Consider the following 22,481-nt stretch of genomic DNA (forward strand, 5'->3'; position numbering starts at 1 on the left):
TTTTTCATGTTCAAATCCTTTCACATCTTTCAGGGACCAGTTAGAACATTTCTTTGAAGAGGCTCCCCTGGTATCCCATTCAAAAGGAGTTATAAGCCAGAATTCCTATCTGGCAGTGGGAAAAGATAGAAAAGAGAATATGTCAGATGGGAAGGCTAAGAAGCTGAATGCAGTGACAAGGGCTGTCCTCTGGTGGGGAGCAAACTATATCCAGCAGTTCACTTGCGATGTCGTCTGATATCTTAGGAGAGTACGAAGTGAGATCATTTGACGAGGAGTAATGGGGGCTCCAGAAAAGTGGCAAAGAAAAAGCAGCTGTAGAGGGTGTGCTGACAGCTGACAGAAGGGCCGAGCTGCACAGAAGGCTTTGCAGAGATAAAAATGTGCAAATCTGTCGCGGTCCATTTCTGTGTATGGTTCTGTGATTTTCTCTAAGAAACTGTAGATCTTTGGGACAAAGGAGTGGAAAAAAAGTGGGGGGCTGACTTTTAAATAATCATTTATTGATATTTCCCAATCAAATTAAACTTTCTTCCCCATCTCCCCACCCCTCTAATCCCACCCTCAAGCCAAGCAAGCATCCCAGTGGCCATTAAAGACAAAAGAAAGAAAAAAAAGGAACAATTCTTTAAGAATACTAGCTTGGGTTAATAATCGCCCACCACAAACAAAAATAAATCCTGGGGTTATGTCAAATCTTGCCACGCTTGCTCCAGGGTAAGGGTTGCCTGAAGATGTCAGACTTATAACGTATACGTTTGTATACATTACAGTGTATCCTCTTTTCACTGGTATGCATATCAAGGAAATATTCCTTAACAACTCCTCATTAAAATGATAACACCACACCCAGGGAACTAAAATATTTTGTTGGTTATACTTTTCCATGTGCAAATCCCCTACTTTACAGTTAATAACATCCTGCTCAAAAGGACTGCTATATAATAAGCTAATTACAACAATCTTTCCTACAAGCCTATATACGTATTAAATAATACAAACATATCAGACAATTGCTACTGGTTTAAAAGATGAAGAGCTCTAGAAAGTGTTTTAAACACCAGGAGAATACACTTTGAAATAAACACAACTTGCCATCACACTCTCATTCACTCTTGTCCACTCAGGCCTCTTTTCCTCCCAGTTTATCATATTCTCACCCATTTTCTCACATATGCTTCAGGAGTTGTGTTCACATGTGCGTACGTGTAGTGATATTAGTGCTTAGATATGCCCAGATATGAAACTGTTTATTTGTAAAGGGTTATCTCCATGTATGAATTACCTTGGTTTGTAAGTTCGTCTTGGTGTGTTTGTGTTCCTCCCTTAGTGAGTAGGTGTAAGTGTTTGAGCATATGTACCAAAGGGAGTGTATCTCTCTACAGGTCAAAAAGTGTGCACATCTGTGGAGGAACCTACCTTGTAATATGATTCTCAGAGCAAACTATAAGAGTATAATGGTGAAAGAGGCCCGTCACAAAAGACTATATATTGTATGATTCCATTTATATGAAATGTCCAGAAGAGGCTAATTCATAGAGACAAAAAGCCTACGGCTAGGGGTGTTGGGAGGAAGTAGGTAGTGACTGTTAATGGTCAAGGGGGTCCTTTTCTTTTCTTTTAATTTATTGATATTTATTTATTTGGCCATGGCACGTGGCATGTAGGATCTTAGTTCCCCGACCAGGGATCAAACCCACTCCCCCTACATTGGGAGCTTGGAGTCTTAACCACTGGACTGTCAGGGAAGTCCCAGGGGTTTCTTTTTGGTGTGATGAAAATGTTCCAAAATGAACTGTGGTGATGGTTGCACAACTCTGTGAATATACTGAAATCCATTTTCTTGTACGCTATAAATGGGTGAATTGTATATGTGAATTATATTTCAATAAAGCGGTTATACATTAAAAAAAGAGAGAGAGAGAATAGGGAAACCAAAGTTGTCCCGCATTTCCATGGAAGGGTAACCCTGTCTCTGAAAATCTTAACTTTGTTCGACTTCAATTTTAATTAAGCTTTGGATTCAAGATTTCCCACTGCTAAGTCCCCTAGTGGTCTCATCTCCATCTCCAGCTTTATTTATCTTTACTAACAAGGGTGACCCACATACAGAACACGATGTCCACTGGTTATCACAGAAAAGCACATGTACACTATGATTTCAACCATACAGAAATAGGTATGTGGATGAACAAAGCCTGGAAGGAAATGAGGAAAAATGAAACAGTTACATTAGAGTAACATGGTTAAGCTGACGTTCTTTTAAAAATGTTATCATTGTATTGTGTTATCAGTCAATAAAATCTGGAAGAAAAAAGAACCAACCTGTCTCCTTAGAAACTGTTCCAAGACAAATTCAGGAACTGTGTCAAAAAGGATTGGACTGGGGCTTCCCTCGTGGCGCAGTGGTTGAGAGTCCGCCTGCCAATGCAGGGGACACGGGTTCGTGCCCCGGTCCGGGAAGATCCCACATGCCGTGGAGCGGCTGGGCCCGTGAGCCATGGCCACTGAGCCTGCACGTCCAGAGCTTGTGCTCCGCAACGGGAGAGGCCACAACAGTGAGAGGTCCGCGTACCGCAAAAAAAAAAAAAAGATTGGACTGGGGTAGTGCAGTAGAAAGATGAAAACTAAAATGCATGGGTTTTATATGTATATATATATTTACATCTATTTTGACCAAGTCAATAAACAGGAAAATATTAAGCTCTCTGTAGCTTGCTCAGGGTGCAACTTCTACTGAAATGAGATCGGCTCCATTAACTCAACCAACAGAAAAGCCATTTAAAATTAAAACTTAGAGACTTCCCTGGAGGTCCAGTGGTTAAGACTCTGTGCTTCCACTGCAGGGGGCGCAGGGATCGGGAATTAACATCCCACATGCCCGGTGGGGTGGCTAAAAAATAAATAAAATAAAATTCAAATTCATTATTAGCACCTCCATCAGGAAATACATGGTAACTAGCCCTAGAGCAATCTCAGTCTAGCTGCAGTATGGAAGAGGTGCATAAAAGTTGTTGCTTTGTTTGTTTTAAAGATACAGGACCCTTCTTAAGAAACTGACAATATAAGCAAAACTAAATTACACAGTAGCTCATCTTATTTTCAATTAAGTTGCCAAGTCAATCTAATGGCAAAGATTTTTTAACCTATGTTGCTGCAACGACTGGATATCTGTATGAAAGGAAAATAAACCTAAACCCCTACCTCCCATCATAACACAAAAATTAATCTGAGATGGAACAAAGATCTAAAACCTAGAAAAAGAAAGCTTTAAAGAAGAAAAGCTTTTTTTTTTTTTGCGGTACGCGGGCCTCTCACTATTGTGGCCTCTCCCGTTGAGGAGCACAGGCTCCGGACGCGCAGGCTCAGTGGCCATGGCTCACGGCCCAGCCGCTCCACGGCATGTGGGACCTTCCCAGACCAGGGCACGAACCCATGTCCACTGCATCGGCAGGTGGACTCTCAACCACTGTGCCACCAGGGAAGCCCAAGAAAAGCTTTTTTTAAAGAAAGCTTTGCAACCCTGGGGATTGGCATAAAAAAACACTAACCATAAAATTAAAAGTTAATAAAATGACTCCATAAAAAATTTCTGCTCATCATATCATTAAGAAAACAAATAGAAAAGCCAAAGCCTAGGTTAAAAAAAATCTCAAACACACGTACCAGACAAAAGACCTGTACTCAGAATATATAAAGAACTCCTGCAAACAACAATAAAAAGATGAACCACCCAATGAAAAAAACAGGCAAAAGACTTGAACAGATGCTTCACAAAAGAAAATAAAGGATAGCTAATTAGCACATGATAAAGCATTCAACGTCCTTAATCGTCAGGAAAATGCAACTTAAAACCATAATGAGGTACCATTTTACATCCTCTAGTATGGCTAAAATAAAAAAGGCTAACAGCACTAAAATTTGGCAACATTAAAAATGAAAATTTGGGGACTTCCCTAGTGGCCCAGGGGCTAAGACTCTGTGCTCCCAATGCAGGGGGCCTGGTACAATCCCTGGTCAGGGAACTAGATTCCACTTGCAGCAACTAACAGTTCACGTGCAGCAACTAAAGATCCTGCATGCCACAACCAAAAGATCCTGCACATGGCAACGAAGATCCCACGTGCCGCAACTAACACCTGGTGCGGCCAAATAAACAAATTTTTTAAAAAATTGTGTAGGGTTTCCCTAAGAGTGGAGTGGTTAAGAATCCGCCTGCCAATGTGGGGGACACAGGTTTGAGCCCTGGTCCGGGAAGATCCCACATGCCGCGGAGCAACTAAACCCATGCGCCACGGCTGCTGAGCCTGCACTATAGAGCCAGGAGGCACAACTACTGAAGCCCGCGTGCCTAAAGCCCGTGCTCTGCAATAAGAGAAGCCACCGCAACGAGAAGGCTGCGCACCACAACGAAGAGAATCCCCCGCTCACCACTAGAGAAAGCCTGCACACAGCAACAAACACCTAACGCAGCCAAAAATAAATAATAAATAAATAATTTTTTTAAAAAAATAAGATAAACAAATTGTGGTATATTCATACAATGGAATACTATTCATCAATAAAAGAGAACAAACCACTGATACACACAACACAGATAAATCTCAGAAACATCATGTTACAGGAAAGAGTCAGACACAAAAAAGCACATACTACTGTATGACTCTATTTATGTCAAGTCCAAGACTAAGCAAAACAAACCTATGGTGTCAGAAATACAGAGTAAGAAAGTGGTAACCTTTCGGAGGGTGGGTGAGGAAAATGGCTGGAAAGAGGCATGAGGGTAGTTTCTATGGTGATAAAAATACTTTCTATCTCTTTTGGTAGAAGTTACAGTGTATAAAATTGGCAGAACTCCTTGAACTGGACACATGATATGTGCATTTTACTGAACGTTAATTACACCTCAGTAAAACAATACAAAGTAGCACTCTGCTTCAAGATATAATGATTTTGTTTCAAATGAAATTCTAGAATACCACCCTCCACATGTTCAATTACTTTCCACTTTGGATTACTGACATCTCTATTCCTTCATTATTGCAAATCACCTACTGGATTACAGATGTACATAGGTACACAGATATATGTATCTGTTCATGTTTAATTTTTCATAAATGGCAAATCAAGTTTGATTCTTCACAATTTCAATACATACCTAATGGACTATGAGAAGTTCAGTAGAATTTTCTGTTTTCTTTACCATTTTCCTCCCAATGATTTTATAGTTGTCATTTTAGAGGGTCAGATATAAAAATGACTGAGAAAGAGTAAGGCATGTAAATCGAATGTCAGCAAGGAAGGACAACAGTGCTTTGACCACTATCACAGCCTAAAGAAAAAGGCTCTCAACTATTTTTATCAAGACAGAGTCATTTAAATTTAAGAACAACTGAAGGGGAGACCTTCAAGATGGCGGAGGAGTAAGACATGGAGATCATCTTCCTCCCCACAAATACGTCAGAAATACATCTATATGTGGAACAACTCCTACAGAAAACCTACTGAATGCTGGCAGAAGACCTCAGACTTCCCAAAAGGCAAGAAACTCCCCACATATCTGGCCATGTGGCTGACAGGGTCTTGGTGCTCCAGCTGGCTGTCAGGCCTGTGCCTCTGAGGTGGGAGAGGCGAGTTCAGGACAAGAATTCAGAGTAACGATAGTAAAGATGATCCAAAATCTTGGAAATAGAATGGAGAAGATATAAGAAACATTTAACAAGGACCTAGAAGAAATAAAGAGCAAACAAACAATGATGAACACCACAATAAATGAAATTTTAAAATTCTCTAGAAGGAATCAATAGCAGAATAACTGAGGCAGAAGAACGGAGAAGTGACCTGGAAGATAAAATAGTGGAAATAACTACTGCAGAGCAGAATACAGAAAAAAGAATGAAGAGAATTCAGGACAGTCTCAGAGACCTCTGGGACAACATTAAACACACCAACATTCCAATTATAGGGGTCGAATTCGAATTATAGAAGAAGAAGAGAAAAAGAAAGGGACTGAGAAAATATTTGAAAAGATTATAGTTGAAAACTTCCCTAATAAGGGAAAGGAAATAGTCAATCAAGTCCAGGAAGCACAGACAGTCCCATATGGGATAAATCCAAGGAGAAACACACCAAGACACATATTAATCAAACTATCAAAAATTAAAAACAAAGAAAAAATATTAAAAGCAGCAATGGAAAAACAACAAATAACATACAAGGGAATCCCCATAAGGTTAACAGCTGATCGTTCAGCAGAAACTCTGCAAGCCAAAAGGGAGAGTCAGGACATATTTAAAGTGATGAAAGGGAAAAAGCTACAACCAAGATTACTCTACCCAGCAAGGATCTCATTCAGATTCAACAGAGAAATTAAAACCTTTACAGACAAGCAAAAGCTAAGAGAATTCAGCACCACCAAACCAGCTTTAAAACAGATGCTAAAGGAACTTCTCTAGGCAAGAAACACAAGGGAAGGAAAAGACCTACAACAACAAAACCAAAACAATTAAGAAAATGGGAATAGAAACATACATATCAATAATTACCTTAAATGTGAATGGATTAAATGCTCCAACCAAAAGACACAGGCTCACTGAATGGATAAAAAAACAAGACTCATATATATGCTGTCTACCAGAGACCCACTTCAGACCTAGGGACACATACAGACTGAAAATGAGGGGATGGAAAAAGATATTCCATGCAAATGGAAATCAAAAGAAAGCTGCAGTAGCAATACTCATATTAGATAAAGTAGACTTTAAAATAAAGACTGTTACGAGAAACAAGGAAGGACACTACATAATGATCAAGAGATCAATCCAAGAAGAAGACATAACAATTATAAATATATATGCACCCAACATAGGAGCACCCCAATACATAAGGCAACTGCTAACAGATATAGAAGAGGAAATCAACAGTAATGCAATAATAGTGGGGGACTTTAACAACTCATTTACACCAAAAGACAGATCATCCAAACAGAAAATTAATAAGGAAACAGAAGCTTTAAATGACACAACAGACCAGACAGATTTAATTGGTATTTATAGGACATTCCATCCAAAAAGAGTAGATTACACTTTCTTCTCAAGTGCACACAGAACATTCTCCAGGATAGATCACATCTTGGGTCACAAATCAAGCCTCAGTAAATTTAAGAAAATTGAAATCGTATCAAGCATCTTTTCTGACCACAACACTATGCGATTAGAAATCAGTTACAGGGAGAAAAACGTAAAAAACACAAACACATGGAGGCTAAACAATATGTTACTTAATAACCAAGAGATTGCTGAAGAAATCAAAGAGGAAATCATAAAATACCTAGAGTCAAATTACAACAAAAACACAACGATCCAAAACCTATGGGATGCAGCAAAAGCAGTTCTAACAGGGAAATTCAGAGCAATAAAATCCTATCTCAAGAAACAAGAAAAATCTCAAATAAACAATCTAACCTTACAACTAAAGGAACTAGAGAAAGAAGAACAAATAAAATCCAAACTTAGTAGAAAGAAAGAAATCATAAAAATCAAAGCAGAAATAAATGAAATAGAAACAAAGAAAACAATGGCACAGATCAATAAAACTAAAAGCTGGTTCTTTGAGAAGATAAAATTAATAAACCATTAGCCAGACTCATCAAGAAAAAGAGGGAGAGGACTGAAATCAATAAAATTAGAAATGAAAAAGGAGAAGTTACAACAGACACTACAGAAATCCAAAGCATCATAAGAGACTACTACAAGCAACTCTATGCCAATAAAATGGACAACCTGGAAGAAACGTACAAATTCTTAGAAAGGTATAACCTTCCAAGACTGAACCAGGAAGAAATAGAAAATATCAACAGACCAATCACAAGTAATGAAATTGAAACTGTGATTAAAAACCTTCCAACAAATGAAAGTCCAGGACCAGATGGCTTCACAGATGAATTCCATCAAACATTTAGAGAAGAGCCAAAACCCATCCTTCTCAAACTCTTCCAAAAAACTGCAGAGGAAGGAACACTCCCAAACTCATTCTATGAGACCACCATCACCCTGATACCAAAAGCAGACAAAGGTATTACAAAAAAAGAAAATTACAGACCAATATCACTGATGAATATAGATGCAAAAATCCTCAACAAAATACTAGCAAACAGAATCCAACAACACATTAAAAGGATCATACACCGTGATCAGGTGGGATTTATCCCAGGGATGCAAGTATTCTTCAATATACGCAAATCAACCAATGTGATACACCATATTAACAAACTGAAGAATAAAAACCATATGATCATCTCAATAGATGCAGAAAAAGCTTTTGACAAAATTCAACACCCATTTATGATAAAAACTCTCTAGAAAGTGGGCATAGAGGGAACCTATCTCAACATAATAAAGGCCATATACGACAAACCCAGAGCAAACATCAGTTCTCAATGGTGAAAAACTGAAAGCATTTCCTCTAAGATCAGGAAAGAGACAAGGATGTCCACTCTCACCACTATTATTCAACATAGTTTTGGAAGTCCTAGCCACGGCAATCAGAGAAAAAAAGAAATTAAAGGAATAGAAATTGGAAAAGAAGAAGTAAAACTGTCACTGTTTGCAGATGACATGATACTATACACAGAGAATCCTAAAGATGCCACCAGAAAACTACTAGAGCTAATCAATGAATTTGGTAAAGTTGCAGGATACAAAATTAATGCACAGAAATCTCTTGCATTCCTATACACTAACAATGAAAGATCTGAAAGAGAAATTAAGGAAACAATTCCATTCACCACTGCAACAAAAAGAATAAAATACCTAGGAATGAACCTATCTAAGGAGGTAAAAGACCTGTACTCAGAAAACTATAAGACACTGATGAAAGAAATCAAAGATGACACAAACAGATGAAGAAGATATACCATGTTCTTGGACTGGAATAATCAATACTGTGAAAATGACTATACTACCCAAAGCTATCTACAGATTCAATGCAATCCCTATCAAATTACCAATGGCATTTTTTACAGAACTAGAACAAAAAAATTTTTAAATTTGTATGGAGACACAAAAGACCCCGAATAGCCAAAGCTGTCTTGAGGGAAAAAAACGGAGCTGGAGGAATCAGACTCCCTGGCTTCAGACTATACTACAAAGCTACAGTAATCAAGACAGTAGGGTACTGCACAAAAACAGAAATATAGATCAACAGAAGAGGACAGAAAGCCCAGAGATAAACCCATGAACCTATGGTCAACTAATCTATGACAAAGGAGGCAAGAATATACAATGGAGAAAAGACAGCCTCTTTAATAAGCGGTGCTGTGAAAACTGGACAGCTACATGTAAAAGAATGAAATTAGAACACTCCCTAACACCATAAACAAAAATAAACTCAAAATGGATTAAAGACCTAAATGTAAGGCCAGAAACTATCAAACTCTTAGAGGAACACATAGGCAGAATACTCTATGACATAAATCACCGCAAGATGCTTTTTGACCCACCTCCTAGAGAAATGGCAATAAAAACAAAAATAAACAAATGGGACCTAATGAAACTTCAAAGCTTTCGTTAGCAAAGGAAACCATAAACGAGACCAAAAGACAACCCTCAGAGTGGGAGAAAATATTTGCAAATGAAGCAACTGACAAAGGATTAATCTCCAAAATTTACAAGCAGCTCATGCAGCTCAATATCAAAAAAACTAACAACCCAATCCAAAAATAGGCAGAAGACCTAAATAGACATTTCTCCAAAGAAGATATACAGATTGCCAACAAACACGTGAAAGGATGCTCAACATCACTAATCATTAGAGAAATGCAAATCAAAACCACAATGAGGTATCACCTCACACCAGTCAGAATGGCCATCATCAAAAAATCTACAAACTATAAATGCTGGAGGGGGTGTAGAGAAAAGGGAATCCTCTTGCACTGTCGGTGGGAATGTAAATTGATACAGCCACTATGGAGAACAGTATGGAGGATCCTTAAAAAACTAAAAATAGAACTATCATATGACGCAGCAATCCCACTACTGGGCATATACCCTGAGAAAACCATAATTCAAAAAGAAGCATGTACCACAATGTTCACTGCAGCTCTATTTACAATAGCCAGGACATGGAAGCAACCCAGGTGTCCATCAACAGATGAATGGATAAAGAAGACGCAGCATGTATATACAATGGAATATTACTCAGCCATAAAAAGAAACGAAATTGAGTTATTTGTAATGAGGTGGATGGACGTAGAGACTGTCATACAGAGTGAAGTAAGTCAGAAAGAGAAAAACAAATACGGTATGCTAACACATATATATGGAATCTAAAAAAAAAAAAAAAGAATGATTCTGAAGAACCTAAGGGCAGGACCAGAATAAAGACGCAGATGTAGAGAATGGACCTGAGGACATGGGGAGGGGGAAGGGTAAGCTAGGACGAAGTGAGAGAGTGGCATGGACATATATACACTACCAAATGTAAAACAGGTAGCTAGTGGGAAGCAGCTGCATAGCACAGGGAGATCAGCTTGGTGCTTTGTGATCACCTAGAGGGGTGGGATAGGGAGGGTGGGAGGGAGACGCAAGAGGGAGGAGATATGGGGATATATGTATATGTATAGCTGATTCACTTTGTTATACAGCAGAAACTAACACACCATTGTAAAGCAATTATACTCCAATGAAGATGTTAAAAAAATAAAGACCTCTGGATGGAAAAAGAACAATTGAAAAGCTGGCATAATTTTCTAGCTAATTTGAACTTTAAAAGATAATGCATCCTAAATAACAAGAGCACTGTACGTCAGACAGACACCTGAAAACCACCGAGATCCTTTATATTGTTTTACTGAGTCCTCCTCTGTGCCTCTATCCAGGTTTATTTTCATCTTCACCACCTCTCATCCTCCCTAGAATACTGCTCAGACCTAACTGATTTTCATATAGCCAGCTCACTCAAAGTTCCAAATAAATTAATTTATGAAATTGTACTATATTCTACGTAGATATGTCATAAACACACTCAAACAGTACAGAGAGTACAGCCTGGGGGAAAACAGATGACCAATGAGTGGGAAAAAGATGACTTCACTTGTTTCCTACCCCGAAAACTGCAGAAGATCTCTCCGTTTGAACTCCTACCGCAAGACTTTATTCCCTACAGACAACTCTTACAGTGCTCTGAACTATAAACAAGTACACATGCCTAATCTCAGAGGGAGTAGGCTCCCAGACAAAAAACATGTCTTCTATGTCTGTATTCACCATGAGCCTAAGACAATACCTTGAACAGGATGGGGCAAAACACAAGTTGAATTACTGAATTAACGTAAATGAAAACAGTTGAGGGTGGAAGAGGAGGAGAGGGGAAAAAAAAGCTGAGAGGATACATCAAAGAGAAAGGAGAAGGGAAGGAGCAAAAGAAGAGAAAAAAGAAAACTTGTGAAGGAAATTCTTTTTGTTAGAGTAGGATTACTTTTTTTAAATTGAGAGTTGGAAAAAGCCATTGCTATGCACCTCATATCACAGCTATCAACACTAGTCTTTTTTGTGTGTGTTTTAACATCTTTATTGGGGTATAATTGCTTTACAATGGTGTGTTAGTTTCTGCTGTATAACAAAGTGAATCAGCTATACATATACATATATCCCCATATCTCCTCCCTCTTGCGTCTCCCTCCCACCCTCCCTATCCCACCCCTCTAGGTGGTCACAAAGCACCTAGCTGATCTCCCTGTGCTATGCGGCTTCTTCCCACTTGCTATCTATTTTACGTTTGGTAGTGTATATATGTCCATGCCACTCTCTCACTTCATCCCACCTTACCCTTCCCCCTCTCCATGTCCTCAAGTCCATTCTCTATGTCTGCATCTTTATTCCTGTCCTGCCTGTAGGTTTTTCAGAACCTTTTTTTTTTTTTTAGATTCCATATATATGTGTTGGCATATGGTATTTGTTTTTCTCTTTCTGACTTACTTCACTCTGTATGACAGTCTCTAGGTCCATCCACCTCACTACAAATAACTCAGTTTTGTTTCTTTTTATGGCTGAGTAATATTCCATTGTATATATGTGCCACATCTTCTTTATCCATTCATCTGTCGATGGACACTTAGGTTGCTTCCATGTCCTGGCTATTGTAAATAGAGCTGCAGTGAACACTGTGGTACATGCTTTTTGAATTATGGTTTTCTCAGGGTATATGCCCAGTAGTGGGATTGCTGGGCCATATGGTAGTTCTATTTTTACTTTTTTAAGGAACCTCCCTACTGCTCTCCATAGTGGCTGTATCAGTTTACATTCCCACCAACAGTGCAAGAGTGTTCCCTTTTCTCCACACCCTCTCCAGCATTTATCAACACTGGTCTTTAAACTGTCATTATAAACACCTTAAAATATCTCCCAACCCTTGATATTCAAAGTGTGGCCTCGCACCGCAACTACAGTATTCCCTTTCTGACCAGCAGATTCCAAGCCCCCACTTAAAACCTACAAGTTTCTGGGTGATTTATGGCTGTTAGAGTTTGAGAAGCACCACCTACACCATTCAAGTCCTTTCTGTTGTACTGAACTTGTGTTTTATTTAAATGGACCAGTAGCTAACAATTGAAAAATCTCTGATTAGAGGAAACTGATCATTGTAATTGGATTTGATCTGTATGTATTTAACTTTAGGTTAAGTTATTAATTAGAGAGTAATTTGTCCTGGAAGGTATGCCACAAAACTTTGTAACTAGTCATAACAACATGATTAAAAGAAATTGAGCATTAGGTCAGCGACATCCTCAAGAACTCAGTTTTGTTCCTTCATGCCTAGCACTGGGCTTGGAATGACAGGTGTGGCCAGTGTTTCCTGACTGAATAAAATAAATGAATTTTTACAATCAGATACCTAGGGCTGACAATCTTGGGGTCATCTGGCCAAACAACCTCATTTTAAAGATGAGCAAACTAGAAATCCTGAGGGATTCAAAAGCAAGCAAGCTAAACGAGCCAAAATATGCTGCATCTCACTGTTTCCCTTTTTGTTCCTTTCCTAGGAATGTGTTAGAAAAGTGATTCTAAGTATTCTAATAAAATGACTGTGGGCTCCTAAAGAAGTGATAGGGTAAAAAGGCGCCTAGGACTAGGAAGAGGAGACTGGCAAAGGTAAATGAGGTTGGACACAACTATTTTTCTAAGCCTAATATACTTTTGGTCAGGCCAATTAATTAATCAATTTAATCCGCTGAAAAATAAATCTGAAGGAATTCTCAGAAAAAGAAACATGAGCTGCATGAAAATGTTACAAACCAAGGGAGACCGCACATAACTAACTTAAATCTCCACAGGCTTATTTCCTGTTCAAGTATGACCTCCTGGGATAAGTTTTACTGCAGTGTTCATTACCAGATGACTTTTGGTTTTAAGAGAAGCCAAGGGCAAGTTGGAAATATGATTCTTAACTAAACATAAAAAAACCAAAAACCAGAACAAAAATCCCCCTGCGGCTGTTTCTCATTTGTTTGTAATCAGAATGCGGGCTTGCAGAGGAAACACACCAATTTCTGTAAGCAAAAATGTAACGACCCAGTCACGTCCTCAAAACAAACCAACATACAAACTTCACAGCCGGATCCAGCTGTGCTGCGCAGGAGCCAGGAATTTATTCTAAGAGCAGATAGATCAAAACGGCGAACGCAAGACAAGCCAGATTTCAATCAAAAAGAAAAGGGTGTGCCCCACTTTTTTTTTCTCTTTTTCTTCTTTTCAACTTTCACCCAGCAGAAACCTTTGAAGGAGTCTTGGTGAAAAAAACCTTTTCAAACGCTAGTCCCCAGAGCTACACCTCGGTGGGGTGGAAAGGGTAGGCACCGCGAGCTCGCACGGTCGCGGCCCGCGCAGGCTCCAGCCGGGAAGGGAAGGGTCCGGTCCCGAACCCGGCAAGGCCGGGCCCCCGAGTGATTCATCAGCAACTCGGGATTCGCGCGCCTCCACCGCGGGCACCGCCCAGCGCGTCCCACGGCTCCTACCCCGGCCCGTTAGCCCCGAAGCAGACCCCAGCGTTCCCTCGCTCCCCGAGAGGGACTGGTAGGGAAGGAGCTCACAGCCTGGCAGTTGGAAGGCAACCTCTCCCGCCTCAGCCACCATGGCCGGTGCGACTCCCTGCCCGCGCCCGCAGACGTACTTCCTGGAAAGCACGGGCTTGGCTTACCTGACTGGAGCCCACTAGGGCCACCGACCTCCTTCACAGACCCACAGGGACGGCCTGCCGCTCAGTTCCCAGTACCCGCCCGTCTGCCTGCTGCCGCCTCCCAGGGAGTTGTCTGATACACCGCCGGCAGCTCCCCCAACTCGACGGCCCTGGTTCCACTCCGCCGCCTATGCGCGTGCGCACTCCCTGGTCGCGGGGCATCCTGGGAGTTGTAGTTCGAGCGAGGAGGGCGCGGCTCAGCGCAGACCCTGGTCTTTTCTATGTGCAGGACTTTGGAAGTGGCTGCGGATACCAAGCCTTACACCAGCCTGAGAAAACGTAATTTACTAGTGGAAATATCTACCTTGCACCCTTTGGGAGCTATAAACAGCAGCTAGAGGCTCCTTAGTATAGATTTCCTCTTTACTTTGACTTTTAGTCCAGAGGGACGCAAGGCAGGACTTGTGTTGTACCCTTCGTTGCTAATGTGAGGACATAACATCGAGACCTTTAAACTTGTCGTGAAAAAATGATAGAAAAGGAAACAGGCCAACCACGAGAGTGACGTAAATCAGGCGGATGTCACCTCAAGCGCATAGTGACCCTAGTGATTTCCTTAGGTTTGCAACCAGGGGTGATGTCGCTGCGATCAGTTTCCACCCCATCCCATCTTTGCATTCCAGCTTCAAGCTGCACAACAGGCAGTGGAACTGGGCTGATGTAAGTGGGAGAAAAAAGTAGAAGCGCTGCTTAAAGGGGGGAACTGGGGCAGGTGGGCACTCTGAAGGCGAAGAGGAAGACAGCGGGAATACTTCAGATGGCAGCTCTAGGGTGGCCTATGAAATGGCTGCCTTTTGTCCAGGGCTCTGAGGATAGGGGACAGCCACGGCCTTGCATTCATTCCTTTAATCACTCACTGGTAATTTTCCTGGCCTGCTCTTCAGGAATAAACCATTCCCCGGGGTAATGCTCAGCTTTGATACGCCTTCTCAAAGAATACAGCCAGATAGAGGATTGAAGTGCCTGCTTGAGACACATTCCAGCTACACCCAGTGTGGGAGCTGACTAATTGTTAAGCCTCCCCTGGCATTTACTTCTTCCCCTCAGAGCAGGGAGCACCCCAGGTAAACACCCTGGAATTTCATGCAGTTAACATCCACTAATTCTAGCAATGAAGATCACTGATGATTTGGAGTTCTTCAGGAAAAAGAAAGAAAGAAAGAGGAAAAAAAGGGGAAAAAAACCCTCCAAAATGCAAATACACTTAGAAGGCAATTAACATTAAATTTTGTGCCATTGCATCTTATTTTCTATAGCATCTTCGTGGGAATCAATTTCTCAAATATTCTTGGAGATAATAGCTGAGAGCAATTTCCTACAGAATTCAGAATTCAGGTTCAACTAATATTTATTGAATATTTAACCCACGCCAAGAACTGTGCCAGCAATCCCTTTATAATATCTCATCCAATCCTCTAAATAACCCTGCAAAGAATATATTAGTATCCTCCATTTCTACAGATGAGAAAACTAAGACCCAGAAAAGTTAAGTAATCTGTGGAAGGTCACACAGCCAGTAACTGGAGATCTAGAAATGAAGTACAAGTAGCCTGACTTAAATTCTAGCATGCTTTTCACTGTTGATCAGACTGTCTCCTAAATTTCATCAAATTCTTTAAAGTAAGATCATCTGTGACCATGTCCAAGGTACATAAAAAAAAAATTCTCTAACACAGTCCAGGAAGATGGTGTTCTGACTGGATGAGCTGAACATCTGGATTCATTTGGTAGTTCTGTATTTCATTATAAGTTAATAGATAGGTGTTATGCTAACTGGCAAGTCTCTTGTGAGTTCCTACACCTCTGGGGAAACTGACAAAATAGAGTTCCTGAAAAAGCAAAGCAGTGAACCATGGTTATCCAGATATGGTTTATGTTAAGAAGGACTTTCCTTTACAGCAATATGGCTTCTTCTGCTTTGCTCTTTAAGAAGCAGAGAGGGCTTTTAATTCAATGTCTGACTGATTTAAACTATGACACATTTCCTCCCCGACCTTCCAATATGGGGTATTAGGCATACATTAAATTTTTCTTTTTTAGCTCTTTAAGTTTTTCCTAACAAATGGCTTCATCTTATTCTAATTCTTTTTTCTAAAATAAAGTGACGTGATGATGGATTCTTTCCTCTTCTTCAGACAAGTGTTATCATATTGTAATCACAAGACTCACAAATATGAATCGCCTAAACCCATATACATTAAATACCACATATGGTACCAGACGTATTAAGAATAACATCCTAGTATTGGATAAAACTGTAAAAAAATAGAACCTTCCTCACTGCTTTCTCTCTCTAACTACAATCTATTCTGTATACCAGTGCCAGAATGACCTTTTTAAAATAAATCAGATCATGTCACCCTCCTGCTCCAGACCACTTAGGGCTTCCCAACACATTTCCTTTGGAAAGGAAAGGAAATTCCTTTACAATTAAATCCACCCCCACCAGTCCTTACATGAAAATTTTTATTTCCTACCACACATACACTCTTTTGCTCTACTCCAGTCACAGGGGCCTCCCTGAGGTTTCTCAATCCTGCCAAGTATTTTCTCACTTCAAGTTCTTTCTACTACATAGGAGAATGCTTTCCTCCCAAATACTCGTGGCTCACGCCCTCATTTTCATGAAGGTTCTGTTCAAATGTCACCTCTGAAAGGTCTTCTCTGATCCTCTTACCCTGTCTTTCTCTTTACTTGCTTTGTCTTCTTAGCACCTGTCACTCCCTAACATCTTGCTTTATTTACTCATGTAAGCTTAAGGAGTTTGCATCATTTACCCCTCTCTCCCTAGCATCTGCAGCAATGCTTGACATACAATAGGTATTCAATAAATATTTGTAAATAAATGAATAACTTTCCCTCCCCTCCTGCGCATGAGTGGGATACAGATCCACAAGGTTCATGGTAAATGCCAGCCAAGGTCCTGATGCAGCTATAAACAGCAGCTGTGAGAGGGTTTGGCTCCACAGGACAAGATCCAGTGAAACTCATCCTGAAGTGGAGACAGAGCTCTCTTAAAAGGACTACACTTTATGGGTTGCCATTATTAGCTTACGGTTAGAAAAAGCACAGTCCTAGAAGAGGGAAAAAAAGGCAAAACCTGAAAATTATAGTTACATAAATAAGTGAAAAGGTTAATTGACTAAATGCCTGTGGTGGATTGCGATATTGTTCCCAACTATTTGCTCTCCCGTAGAGGAAAAGACTACCTTACCCACTGTTATATGACTTGCAGTGCCTCTCTGTAGATATTTTCAGGCTTCTTTTCCTTCTTTCTTCACAAAAATACTGTCATATTGTAATCGCAAAGCTTACAAACATGAATTTGCTTTGGCCAATAAAATGAATTGAAGCGACAATACGACAGCTTTGAGTGGAGGCTTTGAGAGTGCCATTTCCTACTCGTGTGCTTACTCTTTCCTTCTACCAAGAGAATGGCATGTCCCAAATAGAGTCTCGTCCTTCTGCCTGGGTTTTAGAATGAGAAGTCACATGGAATCAGAGCCTCGGCTGAACACAGGTGCTGATGTGTAATGCGAACAAGAAGTAAACAGAGATTTAGGTTTGTTTGTTACTATAGACTGACCTAGCAAAGCTGACTACTGCAGTGCCTATTCCATGACAGGCGATCCTCTGAAATAAAAGTGGTCTGGCACCCCTCCCCCACACATTTAATCCCACTTCAAGTAATGGAAAACAGTTTGTTTAAGTTCAACATAGGAAAGAGAACATATCTGAGACTGTTAGGTAAAATATTTGAATAAGGAACAGAGTACACATCCTGTCAGTTTTCAGGGTTTTGTCAGAGTGAAAGTGATTGACAAAATGACACTGTGACTTTACTTAATGTATTACAAGCCCTAAGTTGTGTTATATTTAAACTTCCTGCCAGAGTAACTCATAAAGCGTGTCACACTGAATCATCATTTGCAAATTAATGCCAGCAACAATTTTCTTGTTATCAAAAGTTCCTTTAGGAAATAGTTTCCTTGATATACTGAAGTTTTTTTCTTTAATGTGTTTTATAGGAGAACTGAGAAAACTTAAGCTAAAGACATCAAGTTGTAACTAAAAGGTAAGGATTTCATTCCTGGGAGCTTGGAGTTGGTTAAAGCAGTGGGAGGGAGGAATCAGAGAAGATAAACACCATAGCTGGGGTGCACAATTTTATAGAAAGGATTCAGGCAAAGCCTTTAGCTTGAAATATCTTGCCCTAGCACCCCATCTCTGCTTGTTAGAAGCTTCCTCATGTTTCATTGCCCGTCTCAAATGCCTGTTTCTGACTCAAACTTCCCTAAGGCCATTAGCTGGAATTGATTTTGCCATTCCTCATATTTTCATACCCTACTGTGCCTCCGCTGAAGGTGCATTAAATGCATATTTCAGCTAAGTGCCAAAGGGCTGAGAATTTAAATTTTCAGCTGAAGCCAAGGCTGCTCACAGATATCACTATCAAAAAAATAAACTTCTGGATACACAAATAAACTTAAATTTTGATGCCAAAATTTAAATTATTGTTTTAATATTATTTAAAATGTTAGTGCTAAAATAGTAAAGTTTAACATAGTATAACATAGGAACAATAATTTCCGAGTTCTGTGAGCAGTTAGACTCTCCTGCAGTCACTGGAGAGCCAGATTTCAGCAGAGGCGAGTGGATGAACAGAGCCATGTCCTAAATGGAACTAAATAAGAATTCAATTCTGGTTTTAAATTATACATGCTAGGTACACCAAAGATTTCTATAAAGAATAATAGTATGGGCTTCCCTGGTGGCACAGTGGTTGAGAGTCCGTCTGCCGATGCAGGGGATGCGGGTTCGTGCCCCGGTCTGGGAGGATCCCACATGCCGCGGAGCGGCTGGGCACGTGGGCCATGGCCGCTGAGCCTGTGCGCCCGGGGCCTGTGCTCCGCGGCGGGAGAGGCCACAGCAGTGAGAGGCCCGCTACCGCCAAAAAAAAAAAAGAAGAAGAATAGTATGTAATCTCTACTTATCTTTCCTTGTATTATTATTTTAAAATTTTAAGCATATATTGACTAAAAAAGATATTGTTGTTCTTCCTAAGTTATCTAACTAATGCACCTTCTTTATATTTGTAGTAACTGTCAACCTATTTCCCTACTTATCTACTTGAAAGTTCTTCATACTTTTTAATAATTTTTGAATTAATTTATTTTTAATCAATGTTGAAGACAAAAGAAACCTTTCACAGTCAGCAATTATTACAGCATTTTACTTATCCAATTAGCAATATACATTTATATTTGATAGAATTTCAAGAAATAAATAGCAGATTTTTCAATCTAGAATACCTGCCTATATCTGAAAATCAATATTCATAAAATAATAGCAAATTTAAATGACATACTTTGTTCTTATCAGTGACACTGTTGACTGATTATATATAAGAATTACCTTTAAAAATACCTACCACCAACCATGCCAAAGTTTAAGGATGATGGGAATAATATTGAAGTAGGCATTCCAAAAGCTGAGGCCCAAAGCCCAGGACAAATAACAGATTTTTGGACAAATATCAAGACTCTTTGTCTACTGTCACGGAAGCTAGAGTTGGCTTTTAGGCAGGCACATTCTACTTCTTACAGTTAAGCTTTCCGTCAACACCAAAGTCTTTATCCACACAGATGGCAATTAACTCACATTTTTCCCATTCTATCTTTTGTAGTTGACTTTTTGGATTAAAAGTAGAAAACTAGAGGGCTTCCCTGGTGGCGCAGTGGTTGAGAGTCCGCCTGCCGATGCAGGGGACACGGGTTCGTGCCCCGGTCCGGGAAGATCCCACATGCCGCGGAGTGGCTGGGCCCGTGAGCCATGGCCGCTGGGCCTGCGATTCCGGAGCCTGTGCTCCGCGGCGGGAGAGGCCACAGCGGTGAGAGGCCCGCGTACCGCAAAAAAAAAAAGTAGAAAACTAGAGACTTCCCTGGTGGCATAGTGAATAAGAATCCGCCTGCCAATGCAGGGGACATGGGTTCGATCCCTGGTTCAGGAAGATCCCACATGCCGCAGAGCAACTAAGCCCATACGCCACAACTACTGAGCCTGTGCTCTAGAGCCAGCGAGCCACAACTACTGAGCCCGTGTGCCACAACTACTGAAGCCCGCGCGCCTAGAGCCCGAGCTCCGCAACAAGAGAAGCCACCGCAATGAGAAGCCCGTGCACGGCAACGAAGAGTAGCCCCCGCTCGCCATGTGCAGCAGCCAAGACCAACGCAGCCAAAAATAAGTAAGTAAATAAATATATATATATATATAAAAGTAGAAAACTACTATTGTTTCTATTCAATTTCATCTGATTAGATACAGGCTTGGATTTTGGCCTGTCCAGATAGTTTTGAACCTCTCAAAGTATTCCTTATCTCTCCCAGTGCCCATTAGTTAAAGACTCAGTCTGTATTCTATGGGTATCACATCCAAATTACTGATGAACTGCTAACCAAAACTCATCAAGGAAAGACCAGTGTAGCGGCTAAGCCCTCCTGGTTGAAATTCTTCCATTCATCAGCCTTTACTTATGATCATGAGTCAGAAAAAAAAAAAAAGACTGTTTAAACCAGTCATTTAACTATTTAGTTAAACTGTTACACAGCCCACATTTCTCAAAGGTGTTGAGACTTTCTCAAATGTCTTGATGAAATCCAAACACAGTACGTTCTTTTGACTGTACTCTCATGATTTCCTATCATTTAATATAAGTGAATCTGTGCTACCTGTTAGAGATCACTGCTTCACTTCTAAGTGCTTACAAACCACTAAAGTGGAAATACTTTTCTAAAATTTTGCTCAGGATTGATAAGTTCAGTGGTCTACAATTTGGAGACCTCCCCCACCTCCACCTGGCCTCCACCACCACGCCTTTTGAGTCATGCATTGATTTTCCTACATCATCTCCCTTCTTAGGTTGGTTGGGCCAAAGCACAGCCCCGCCTCATTCAAGCTCATGTACATCTAGTTCCTACAGAGGCCCTGTGATATGTGGGATACTTGCAGGAAGCTGTGGGCATCTGATTGTGTTCCCTGACTGGTAGGCTGGGAAGTGAGCTGTTAGCTGAGGCAGGGAGGGTGTGGGGCACCACTTCTTACAGCCCCAGAGAAAGGCTGAATGATCAAACTGAGAGAGGGTGGTCCATAACAGAGTCAAGTCTAATAGACAACAGACCCAAAGTCAAGGAGTCACTGCTCAAAGCCAGACTGCCAAATCCAAAGGAGGGCACCCAGAAAGCAGGGCAAGTACAAGCAAGTTGAAACATCAGGGAATTCATGAGGAGCTAAATGAGAGGGTGGGTCAGGAGTAACTTCTGAGTCAGCTGTATCTAATTTATATTTGATTCTTGGAGTGATGGGGGAGGGCCTGTCTGCCAGAAGGGAATGGACAGTGGAAACACAAAAATGAGTAAGATTCAGTCCTCCTTAAATTCCTGACATTGTCAACATTAAACGGAGAACTTTGTTGCTGTTAATATCCATGGATATTAATTTAGGTTAGAATTTAGGATACTAATACCTAAGTGCCTTCTGTATGCCAGGCACTGCTCTAAGTATTTTTACACATGAATCCTCATAATAGTCCTACTGTGAAGTACGACTGTGATTCCTATTTCAGAGGTGAAGAGACTGAAGCTAGTAATTTGCAGAATTTCACACAACTAACAGAAGTGAGATCTGAACTGGGCAAGTCTGACCCCAAAGTGCACACCTGTAACTCCCATTCATTACAGCCTCATAGACTGAGAGAATTCTTCAAAGAAAATAATTACCTCCTTGACCATGAAAAGGTGTGAGACAGCAAATATAGAAGTTAGATACAGGCCTTCTATGCTTCTTCTTGGACCTCATCATCAGTCTAAGTGACAGAGAGTTCGGGCAGAGTTCAGCAGGGTGGCAGAAAGAGTAGGTTTTCTTGTTTTTCCAGGACAAGCCTTTACAATGTAACTTTATTTTTAGTGTTCCCTGTTTTGAATCCCAGCATAGCTTACAAAAAATTTAATTCCAAAGTTAATATAAAAAATTCAAGGTAAAACACTTAACCCATTTGGGGTTAAGTATATCTGTATTCTTGCTCCCATTTATTCTAACAAATGTTAACTGTTTAGCTGAATGTGTGCGTGTGTGTGTGTGTGTGTGTGTGTGTGTGTGTGTGTGTGTGTATTTTCGTTTTAATAAGGAGGTCTTGTTTCTCCTCTGGCTACTTCTGGTTGTCTGTCTACTTCTTATCTTCCTCATAATAAGGG

At 40.4% G+C, this 22,481-nt stretch overlaps 1 protein-coding gene across 3 annotated transcripts in view; it reads right to left on the reverse strand.

Moving 5' to 3' along the window:
• TMOD3 (tropomodulin 3) overlaps positions 1 to 14,365 on the reverse strand; it is an 84,923-nt gene extending 70,558 nt beyond the window's left edge. For all 3 annotated transcript variants that reach the window (XM_004281672.4, XM_033409176.2, XM_033409177.2), the window contains exon 1: positions 14,194 to 14,365. The gene's annotated coding sequence lies outside the window, so the exon portion shown is untranslated. The remainder of the gene's footprint in view (positions 1 to 14,193) is intronic.
• Positions 14,366 to 22,481: the final 8,116 nt, after the last annotated feature.

This window comes from Orcinus orca, chromosome 2 (genome assembly GCF_937001465.1).
Source record: "Orcinus orca chromosome 2, mOrcOrc1.1, whole genome shotgun sequence".
NCBI lineage: Eukaryota > Metazoa > Chordata > Mammalia > Artiodactyla > Delphinidae > Orcinus > Orcinus orca.